Source organism: Myotis brandtii, unplaced genomic scaffold (genome assembly GCF_000412655.1).
Source record: "Myotis brandtii unplaced genomic scaffold, ASM41265v1 scaffold48, whole genome shotgun sequence".
NCBI classification, from domain to species: domain Eukaryota; kingdom Metazoa; phylum Chordata; class Mammalia; order Chiroptera; family Vespertilionidae; genus Myotis; species Myotis brandtii.
This window is the reverse complement of record NW_005368341.1, coordinates 657,338-668,159: the sequence shown is the minus strand read 5'-3', so window position 1 is coordinate 668,159 and position 10,822 is coordinate 657,338. Positions and strand designations below refer to the sequence as shown.

Genomic DNA, 10,822 nt, shown 5'->3' with positions numbered 1-10,822 from the left:
AGGCCAGGCTTTGCTCTAATCTTTATTATTGCCTTCCTTCTCCTAACTTTGGGCTTAGTTTTTTCTTTCTTTTTCTAGTTCCTTACGGTATAAAATTAGGTCATTTTTTTGAGATCTTTCTTTTTTTAAGGTAGGCATTCATTGTTATAAATTTCCCTCAGTACTGCTTTTTTCAGCATCCCATAAGTTTCAGTATGTTGTCTCTATTTTCATTTGTCTCAGATTTTTTTTAATTTCCTTTTTTATCCCTTCTTTGACCCATTAGTTGTTTGAGAATGTGTTTAATTTTCTAATAACTGTAAATTTTGTAGTCTTCCTTCTGCTGTTGATTTCTAAGGTATGTGGAAAGATGCTCAATGTTACAAATCACCAGAGAAATGCAAATCAAAACAATCATGCATCATCTCCCATGTGTTAGGATGACTATTATAAAAACAAACAAACAAACAAGAAAGAGCACTTTGGCTCAGTGGATAGAACATCAGCCTACGGAATGAAGGGTCCCAGGTTCATTTCCAGTCAAGGGCACATGTCTGGGTTGCGGGCTCCATCCCCAGTAGAGGGTGTGCAGGAGGCAGCTGATCAATGATTTGCTCTCATCATTGATATTTCTATCTCTCTCTCCCTCTGCCTTCCTCTCTGAAATCAATAAAAAAATATATTTTTTTAAAAAGCAAATAAACAAGTGTTAGCAAGGATGTGGAAAAATTGGAACCCTTGCTCAGTTAGTGGGAATACGCTAATGGTGCAGCCACTATGGAAAATAGTCTGAATTATTTAATTCCAAAAACTGAAAATAGAACTACTGTATGATCCATCAATGCCACTTTTGGGTAATTATTCAAAAGAATTTAAATGAATATCTTGAAGAGATATCTGCATTCTCATGTTCATCATAGCACTATTCACAATAGCCAAAACGTGGAAACAACCTAAGTATTCAGACTTCAAAAATGGGGATAGCATAAACTAGAAAATGTGACACACACACACACACATACACACACACACACACACACACACACACACACACACACACAATGGACTATTTTCCAGCCTGAAAAACATTTATGCAATATGTGACAACATGGATGAACCTTGAGGACACTACACAAAGTGCAAAAAGCCAAACACAGAAGGGCAAATATTGCATGAGTCCACTTTACAAGGTATCTAAAATAGTCAAATTCATGGAATCAAAGAGTAGAATGGTGGTTGGCAGGGGCTAGGAAACCTGCTCAAGTGCTATTCAACTCAAGGTGTCTGGACTGTAGATGCTGACAACTTCCTTATGATGGGATGATGCATATAAGAACAGGAAATTCTCTACAAGCAAAGTATGTACATAAACACTTCCTCTTTGAGTTGAGAGAGGAATGCACACTAAGAAAAAAATATTTAAATAAAATAGTTGGTTAATTATGCCCTGTTGACTTCAAAAATGGGGATAGCATAAACTTACATTCTGATATTTTTCATTAGTTTGAAACTGAAAAGAATAGAAGGGAAAAGCAAATATCCTTCATGTTTCCTCCACTTTGGACTTGGAGCCTGATTTTACAGACCAGGACTCCAAGGTTCAGACCCAGAAGAATTAAGATGAAAAGAGAGTAGTTATCCAGGCCAGATCTCTGCCATGCACTCACTCAATAGATGAGGCCAAGTCACAAGGGAACAGCTTTGTCCTCAGCCTAAATATTCTCTAAAAGAGAGCAGAACTTTTTTTAATGAATTCATGAAACAGAGGCATAGTGAGTCATTTGAGTAAAGGTGGGGCTATTCTCCAAAAAATGGGGGTATGTCAGCAAGGCCATTAAAAAAATTACTACAAAGAAATATAGCTGGAGTAATTGATCTGGATCACTAAGAGGGTCAAGTTGAACATATCAGTATTTTTTGATTCTATTAGTCAGTCAAAGATAAACACAGCACTTTAATCAAGGGTAATTGAATTATTGCTGTAAGTCCAAGTCTTAATACCATAGCAAAATACCAGTTGAACCACAAAAATTCCCCTAAATATTTAGAACATCTTTAAAACCATTCTGTGAATTAAAATAAAATTATTTTCATGTTTATTCACAAATGTCTGTCAAAGTACTTATGGGTATGGTATATACCATATATAGAGAAAGATGCTGAAAGATAATGTATGACACAAATGTCTGTCAAAGTACTTATGGGTATGGTATATGCCATATATAGAGAGGCTGAAAGATAATGTATGGATATTTATAAAGATAATATATGCATGATTTAGAAAAAATATATAGTCTAAAAAAATTATTTATAAAGATGCACATATTATAAAAATGCAAATATATAGTCTGAAAAATTGTTTCCCCGTTGTTCAACATAACAGAATTCCTTACTTTATGCTTTATAATTATGCTTATTTCAAATCTTTACAAATAGAAAACTTTACTGTAAAACAGCTTAATTTTCCTTTGTTTTTTAATTAAAGGTGAACAATAAAAAATCCATAGGAAAAAATAAATTTTAACCAGTTCTTTTATGTACACAACATATTTACATTTGTATATCTCCTTGATAAGTTTTAGAAGCCATTCACGTATAGTGTATGTAACACAATGAAGATAATATATGAGGCATCTGTAACATGGGTTACAGATGTTATTGTAATGTGACTTTCTCTTCTATGTTTCACATTGTTTGTCTTCCTTTCTCATAATACTTGTCTAGCAATTGTTAGCTGCTAATTGTAAATTTTGAAAAACTCCCAATCATCCAAATAGACATGTAGACACTGGTTTGTATTAAAATAGAATTTGTGCACTTTAGGCTTTAATAATATAAATGTATAAACATGATTGCTAGTCTATTAATGTTTAAATTGTATAGATTAATATGCTCCTGCTGTTACAACTCATGGGTGTTTTGAGAGGTAACCAAGTTGAATACACCATTCCTGCCAATGCAAGGATACTTTTATTACTGATGCTAAACCAGACTTCTCTCTAAATATAAATAACGTAATGATTTGAAAGAGTTAAAATTCTTTAAAAATGCAGTAATTAATACTACATAAATGACCTTCTAAATCCCTTTCTAAGCAAATGTTTAACTGTTTATGAGATACTGGAAATCAAGATATAGAAAAACTAACCTGCAAAATGGAACAACCTCACTGTAATTTGTGGATTACAGCTCCTTCCTGATCTGTACCAACAGATTATTTTTAAAGAGCTCATCACTCATATGGGGAAAAAGCATGCATTGAAATGAAATTGTGTAGAAGAAAACCATCTTCATAAAATGAAAGAAGCACTGGCTTGCTAGAGAATGACACAGAATTTATCAGTAAAATAAAATACCTGTCTCAGAAAACAAAGATAAAAGCTGAATGCCTTCATAAAGTAAAAAAGGAGATGAAAAACCATGCTATGTTATTCAAACTCATGAGTCCTGGAGACAAAAGAAAGGTCATTGACAGATACTATACATCAGCTGTGGTGGAGGTAGTTACCACACTGAACACTGAGGTCCAGGGAGTCAACATTGTCCTGAATGGTTTCAGTCCAAATGGCACCTGATCAGAGATCTTTCCTGGCCACCCTCTCAACTCATTCACCCAACCCAGCAGCAACATCCTCTATCCTTACACCCTGTTAATTTCCTTCAATACACTTAGAACTTTACCATTTCCCCCACTGCTCCAGGAGAGCAGAGTTCACTTCAAATTTGTTCACTGCTATATACCCTGCATCTACCATAGCGCCTAGCACATAGTAGCCATGCAAAAAAAGAGATACTAAATCAATTTACAAATGTTCTACTGCCACAGAGGAAATGCCTAGGCCTGACTGGCCCTAAAAAGATAGGGCTTAATTCCCTAAGGACAGATTCTTGATCTTTCACCTCATCATCACAGTGCTCATCTCAACTGACTTCACAGTATCACTGAACTCAACATTGTGGAAAATGTTAACAGACTTTTAACAGGATCACAAAATTAAATGCAATAGTTCTCCAAAAAGAAAAAGCTGGCCTCAAATTCCAAGGAGAATCTATGATTCTGTGAGATGGGTTTTCTGTATCATGGATATGCTAAGATATTATAATGTTATGGAAAGAAACATTCCTTTACTGATGAACTTCAGGTGTTTTATACTTATTGCAGAAACAAAAAGAAAATGGGTTGCCATTTGTATTTCAAATACAGGTGTAATATTTTTTAAACTCCTATTAAGTATCTAAATCCTAATTAAATGTGATTAATTTATCAAAAAAATCTAAAGAGAGACATGAATTAATGTACTGTCTCATTAAAATGTTTTATGCCTTTAGTAGTCAAAATTCCAACAATCCTACTTGTAATACTATGTCCTAATATATTAGTCTAGGGTTGGCCATAAGTAGTAATAATTATTATGAAATAAGAACATACTATCCACTAGGCATATAAATGTACACACACACACACACACACATAATGTCATTAGAGTCTCATAATTTCATGAGATGACTGTTTAGGGCCCTGTTTTACATTTAAGAAACTTGTCTCTGATGAGTTAAAAAAGAAAAAAAGAAAACGTTGTCTAAGGTCAAGTGGCTTGTAAATGGTACTTTGCAGTTAAGCATGACTCTATGGAACACACCAGAATGAAATGCTTTGATCAGCCAAGCAATAGTCTAATATCATAAAAATATATATAGCCAGAAAAAATAAGGAAGAAAAATCATCAGTCATTTTTAGATACTGAACATATAGGTTCCACAAAGCAAAAAACATAATTTCTCCACACTTTGCGCCTCAGATAGCTTTGTTAAACTCAGCCTGAAACCTATCCCATACCTCTTTTCTTTGAAAAAAAATCTTTTCTAAGTTACAGACATCATATCATAAAATGTGGCATTAAAAAAATGTGAAAAAAGATTGTAAGTGATTTTATTATTATCAATAAAACTCCAAATCCCAAAGGTGCACTGTGGACTACCCTGTTGTTGGGAGGTTGGCTGCACACCTATTAAGGCTATTACAGCCCACAGATAACCAGTATTGTGAAGGTAGATCCTGGAAAGTGGGAACAATTCATACAACATTTAATTTATTTTCTTTGTCCTCCCAACCTGCTTGGATTGAATGTAGGGTTTTTGTTAGTTTCTTTTTTTCTTTTCCTTTTTTTTTTTTTTTTTGGTGCCAATTTCATTGCTCTTTTAAACACATCAGCAAATAGACGCTTCATATCCTGTAACCATTATACATTCATCGAAGCAGCTTTTTCTTGAGTCCAACAAAATGGTCTTTTTTTCATTTACGATCTTACTTGTCTTGAATGAACATTGACTTTGTGTCCTTCCTAACAGATGACCATGAAGCCTGACACAGGTTGCTTAGCAACTGCCTTATACCCAGAAGTAGAAATAACTCTTTGATATACTCACTATGTGTATTTCTCCTGATTTATTTCATTTGTGTTTAACATGGTAGATCAAACAGACTCATTAGAATTCTACTAACACCCCCAAGGGTAGCAGAATTCCTGGTACACTTTAAACTAAAGTACCCAGAGATCAAAACATCTTACAAGTCATCACAGAATGGTACTGCAGAGTAAAAGAACAATAAAATACACTGTGCCCATTACCAGGGACAAGGTGCATACATTCTCATCAGTGCTAGCACCATGATATTCTTTGAGACTTGAAAAGAATTCTCAAAATTGTTATTGTAACTCTCACTTTTTGAAAAATGATAAAGGACTCTATATTTCCCATTATGTTCTTTGCTAAAACGTCTTTGATATCCTGAAGGACAATCCATTGTTCTAAAGCATGATGTAGTGTAATTCATCATGCAGCAAGAACAATACTAATCACTCCTCTTGTTTGCATCAACCATCACTCTTCGGCCCTCATCGTATCTGATCCGATCTAAACTCATTTATATTATTCGTGACTTGTTTACATAGAAAGAAGTCAACCAAATGTGCAGTGTACTATACCTCAGAACAAAAATCCATGCAGACGGGTCCTAGATCTAAAATTCAAAAATTAAGAACTTAAAAGGTGGGTTAAAGTTGAATATTTTGGCACGACGGCTCCTACCTCAGCAAGCTGCTCATCACTCGCGCCCAGCAGGACCACTCGGGCATGTACATCGGCCTGGACGCCAACACCATGGCTACAGCTTCTGCAGCCCCTTCCTCACCCTGGGGCCATACCCAAAGTCGCTAGGGCCACCCGTGGCCCCCTTGTCCTCAGCCACGAGGCTACTGTGGCCCGTGCTCATCCTGGGCACCATGCTCCTGTGATTCTGCCAATCCAAGAAGAAGCCATGCACACCTTTCCCCGCGCCCTCTGTGCCCACACACCGCAAACCAAACACTGCACACCAAACACCTGGGACCTCCAGAGACCACGGCAGGAGCAAGGACCTGTCCCTGTCACCAGCCCTCCGGGGCTGTGTGAAGAGTTTGGGGCCCGGCGGCCCCCCAGCACCTGCTGGGCCCTAGGTCAGCTGCCGGCCCCAAGCTTTACCCCAAACTCTACATGGACATACACGTGTGCACGCACACGCACAAGCACACACACTCACACACAGTTGCACACGCTGACATCTCACAGTCACACCTACACACCTGCGTCTGTAGCTTCGCATATTTATCTTGTTAAACAAGAATATGTGCATCCTTTTTCTCTAAAAAAATTAATATTTTGATTCAAATATGTAATTAATATTAGAATATTAGAATGTAATGAATATTAAAATTTACAATATCAGTAAAAATTAGAATTTTTATTAAGGAAATCAGATTTTTATAAGCCTTCTGTTTTTAGCACAAGTTTAAAAATTTCAGTGTTCTGGAAACCTGCAAACTTTTTTATTACCAAAGTAAATAACAAGTGAAAAATCTTTTCAAATTATAAAAAGTCAATTTAGAAACTATAGGTTTTTAAAATAGAAATATCAAGGCAAAAAATTCACCTAGTCACAAGAAAATATTTAAGGGGCTATTTTATTTCAGACAACGATTTAAAAATTACCCAAATATTTATGAAATACAGACTAAATATATATAGCTTGATAAATTTAACAATTATATAGTGGAATACTCTGCAGGAGTTTTTGTGTGTTTTTTTCCTTTTGTTAACGATGTAGATCTCTACTAACTGGTATGAAGTCATTCCCAAAATGAACTGCAAAGTGAATTAAATGGGGGTAGAACATTGTGCTATTATATGTTACATTTGTGTTCAAAAGGTGAAGTTTCATATGTGTATGTTAGTGTAATTATATATAATATATGTATGTTATCATGTATATATATAATCCTATATAATAAAGAGCTAATATGCTAATGGTCGTGACACCCTCATGCTGTAATGTGTAATGACCAATCAGCAGGAAGCTGCGTGCATGGCAGGCACAGGTGGGTGGGGACTTGACCCTGTGTCCCCACCCAGTGCCAGCTGGGGACATGATGCTGTGTCCCCCACCGTGGGGCTTGATGGGGGTGGGGCCGGTGGGTCTGGGTCTCACCCAATGGGGGTGGGGCCGGCTGGGTCTGGGTTTCTTCCCTTTTAATGTGCACGAATTTTGTGTACCAGGCCACTAGTATATGTATAATATAATATCTCCAGTATATATACATAATCTATATATATAAAACCCTAAGCCACCAGACTACAGGACAACCACAGGACCAGCCAGTAGTTATGATGTGCACTGACCACCAGGGGGCAGATGTTCAACACAGGAGCTGCCCCCTGGTAGTCAGTGCGCTCCCACAGCAGGAGGGCCACTCCGCTGACCAATGGGTACCAGACGCCAGGCTCACAGCTGATGCGCACAGCTGCTGCAGTGCGAGCCTCTCCTGAAGATACTCCCCCTGCTTGCCCCACCCCCCTCCACAAGCTGGCGGGTAAGGCAGGGCTGCGGCCACACAGAGATCCACTGATCCCTGCAGGCCAGGCTGAAGGACCCCACTGGTGCATGAGTCTGTGAACCAGGCCTCTAGTAATAACAAAATATCTCTAGAAGAATATACAAGGGACTGGTAACAATTTTTGCCTTTGGGAACTAGAAATATCGATAAGAGAAAAACTTATTTTTCACTATACATTCAGGGAAAACATTATTCCTCTTTTTGTTATGGTCATGTGAGATGTCAAAGACAGAAAGGTGTACAATTTATTTTACTTATTGACAAAGAAACAGTACATAATACATAGTGCCCACTAGATCCCAAGAAATGCATGGGTTTATCAAGAAAAACAGATTCACAGTAATAAAGCAAGGAGCCAAGGGGAAAAAATTAGATTATGTCGTTTCCAGTCCAATCTTCTACTCACTAACCCAAATGCCAGCAAACAGAATTAATGAGATTTCAGAATATTAAAGAATAGTACTTTTCTATGAAGTGTTATTTCTCTTGCAACTGAAACTTGGCTTTTCAGAACTCTAACAAAGGAGGGCTTAATGAAGAATTATTCTAAATCAATGCAAAAGATCAAAATTTATTTTCAGTGAGCTAATTATCACATGTGGCTTGACCGGGAACTGAATCGTGACCTGCTGGCTCATAGGTCGACACTCAACCATTGAGCCATGCTGGCCAGGCTCAACACTTATTCTTGAAGGATTCTATAAAGAAAATAACATAGAGACATTACCTTGGAACTTATTTTCCAGGAAATATACAGAACTTAGTTCCTTGAATCTGTGACTGGAGATGTCACTTAAAGTTACATTTGTTCAGTTAAATGTCATCTAAGAAAAAAACAAAAGAGCCGGGGAGGGTTGGGGGGCAGGAGGGAGGGGGGTAAGAGATCAACCGAAGGACTTGTATGCATGCATATAAGCATAACCAATGGACATAAGACACTGGGGGGTAGGGGAGGCCAGGGAATTGTCAAGGGCGGGGGGAAAAAAAGGACACATATGTAATACCCTTTGTAATACTTTAAGCAATAAAAAAATTTAAAAAAAAAAGAATAGTCAACCTAAATTTCTAGATTAATTTTTTGGATAAGTATGAACTTAACTTTATTCATTATCATAAGCTGTAATGATTAGTCCTAATGAAAAGGAACACCCAGCATTGTAGATAGAGCACTGGACTGGTATCATTGTGACCCTAAGCAACTGATTGAATTACTTACCTAAAATTGAGAGAGGTAAGGAAAAGAAGTAGCTCCCCAGAGTGAGTCCATAGGAGTCCTGGAGCTTTTTTTCAATATTTTAAAACTATAATAGAATTAATGTATGTGCTCATAGTGAGTCTGCACTAAACAGTAGGATTTTTTTATTTGGCTGAAATTTATCGTCTCAGGATGGTATCATTGCTGAACTCATGCTAAAGAGAATAGCAGTTGTATGTGTTTCTCATTAATTTTAAATAAAAAATCCAATTATAACTTTTTTTAATCCACATCTGAGGATATTTTATAGAGAGAGTGGAAGGGATGGGTAGAGACAAAGAAAGAGAAACATCAATGTGAGAGAGGCACATTGATTGGTTGCCTCCTGTACATACCCTAACTAGGGCCAGGGATTGAGCCTGCAACCAAGGTACATGCCCTTGACTGGGAATCAAATTCGAGCTCTATCCACTGATAGAGTTAGGGCTAAATCTAACTATAATTTAAGGAATGTTTTTGTTGGGGAAAATTAGACAAACTATTTCAAAATATTGAATCACTAGAGAAAAAATAATTCAAAGAGCTCTTGGCAATTGGGGAAAAAGGAGACATATGTAAGAAAATAAATAAAAAATTAAAAAAAGAACTCTTGGCAGTATACCACAATGTTGATGATACATTTCCACTTTAAAAATCAGTTTAGCTATGCATCATTTTTAATATTTTTGAATTTTTGTATAAAATTAGATGAAAAGCAGATCAGATTTTATTTCTAAGCTGCTTTAAAGTTGCTTGACAATTTTAAATGTCTACATTTTACTTTCTATTCACAAGAGAGTAGGTTTTTAAAAATGCTTGTACTCTAATCACTATAAACACCCTCCTTAGATTTATCTACTTACTAAATTTTTCCATAAAGGTATAAAATTCAAACAAGAGTAACTTCTAATTTAAAATACGGTTACAAATAGATTTAAAAGGAATTTGAGCCCTAGCCAATTTGGCTCAGTGGATAGAGTGTCGGCCTATGGACTGAAGGGTCCCACGTTCAATTCCGTTCAAATGCACTTACCTGGGTTGCAGGCTCCTTCCGGCCCGGGCCCTGGTCAGAGCTCGTGGAGGAGGCAACCAATCGATGTTTCTCTCTGTCTTTCCCTCTCTCTTCCACTCTCTCTAAAAATCAATGGAAAAATATCCTCAGGTGGAGGGGGAAAAAAAAGAAATTTGGGGAAAAAAGGTCTATAATCATACAGTGATAGGGAACAGGAGATGATAAACATTTTTACAATGTATTTACCATTATCTAATAATACTTTAGAATCCAAAAATATAAGCTGATTTAAAAAATCAAAAATATCCCAAAGATCCTTTAAAATTTTCTTAACCCTATGACACTGTCAACATCTGAAGACTGTGAACTTCAGTGATTTTTGTGTGTTCATTGTTTTACAATTTCTTTAAAGATTTCACAAACATACACACCAGTTTATTTAAAACAGGATCAACACATCCTGGGAAACCTTGCCGCTTCTTTTTTTTTTTTTACATGAATGTGTGGTATGAAACTTCCAATAGTCTAGCTTCTGTTCCTCTAAGTACAAACAAGAAATGGTAGTATTGGAACACTCTCTGGCTATCAAATTAGGCAATTCATTAAGACCAAAGAAAGGAAAGACTGATTCTAGACTGTTCTCCCACTCTATCTACACAGTATAAT

General features: G+C 36.5%; 1 pseudogene; it reads left to right on the top strand.

Annotated features, from left to right (window-relative positions):
- The first annotated feature begins 6,051 nt into the window (after positions 1-6,051).
- Positions 6,052-6,636, top strand: LOC106727771 (annotated as a pseudogene).
- Positions 6,637-10,822: the final 4,186 nt, after the last annotated feature.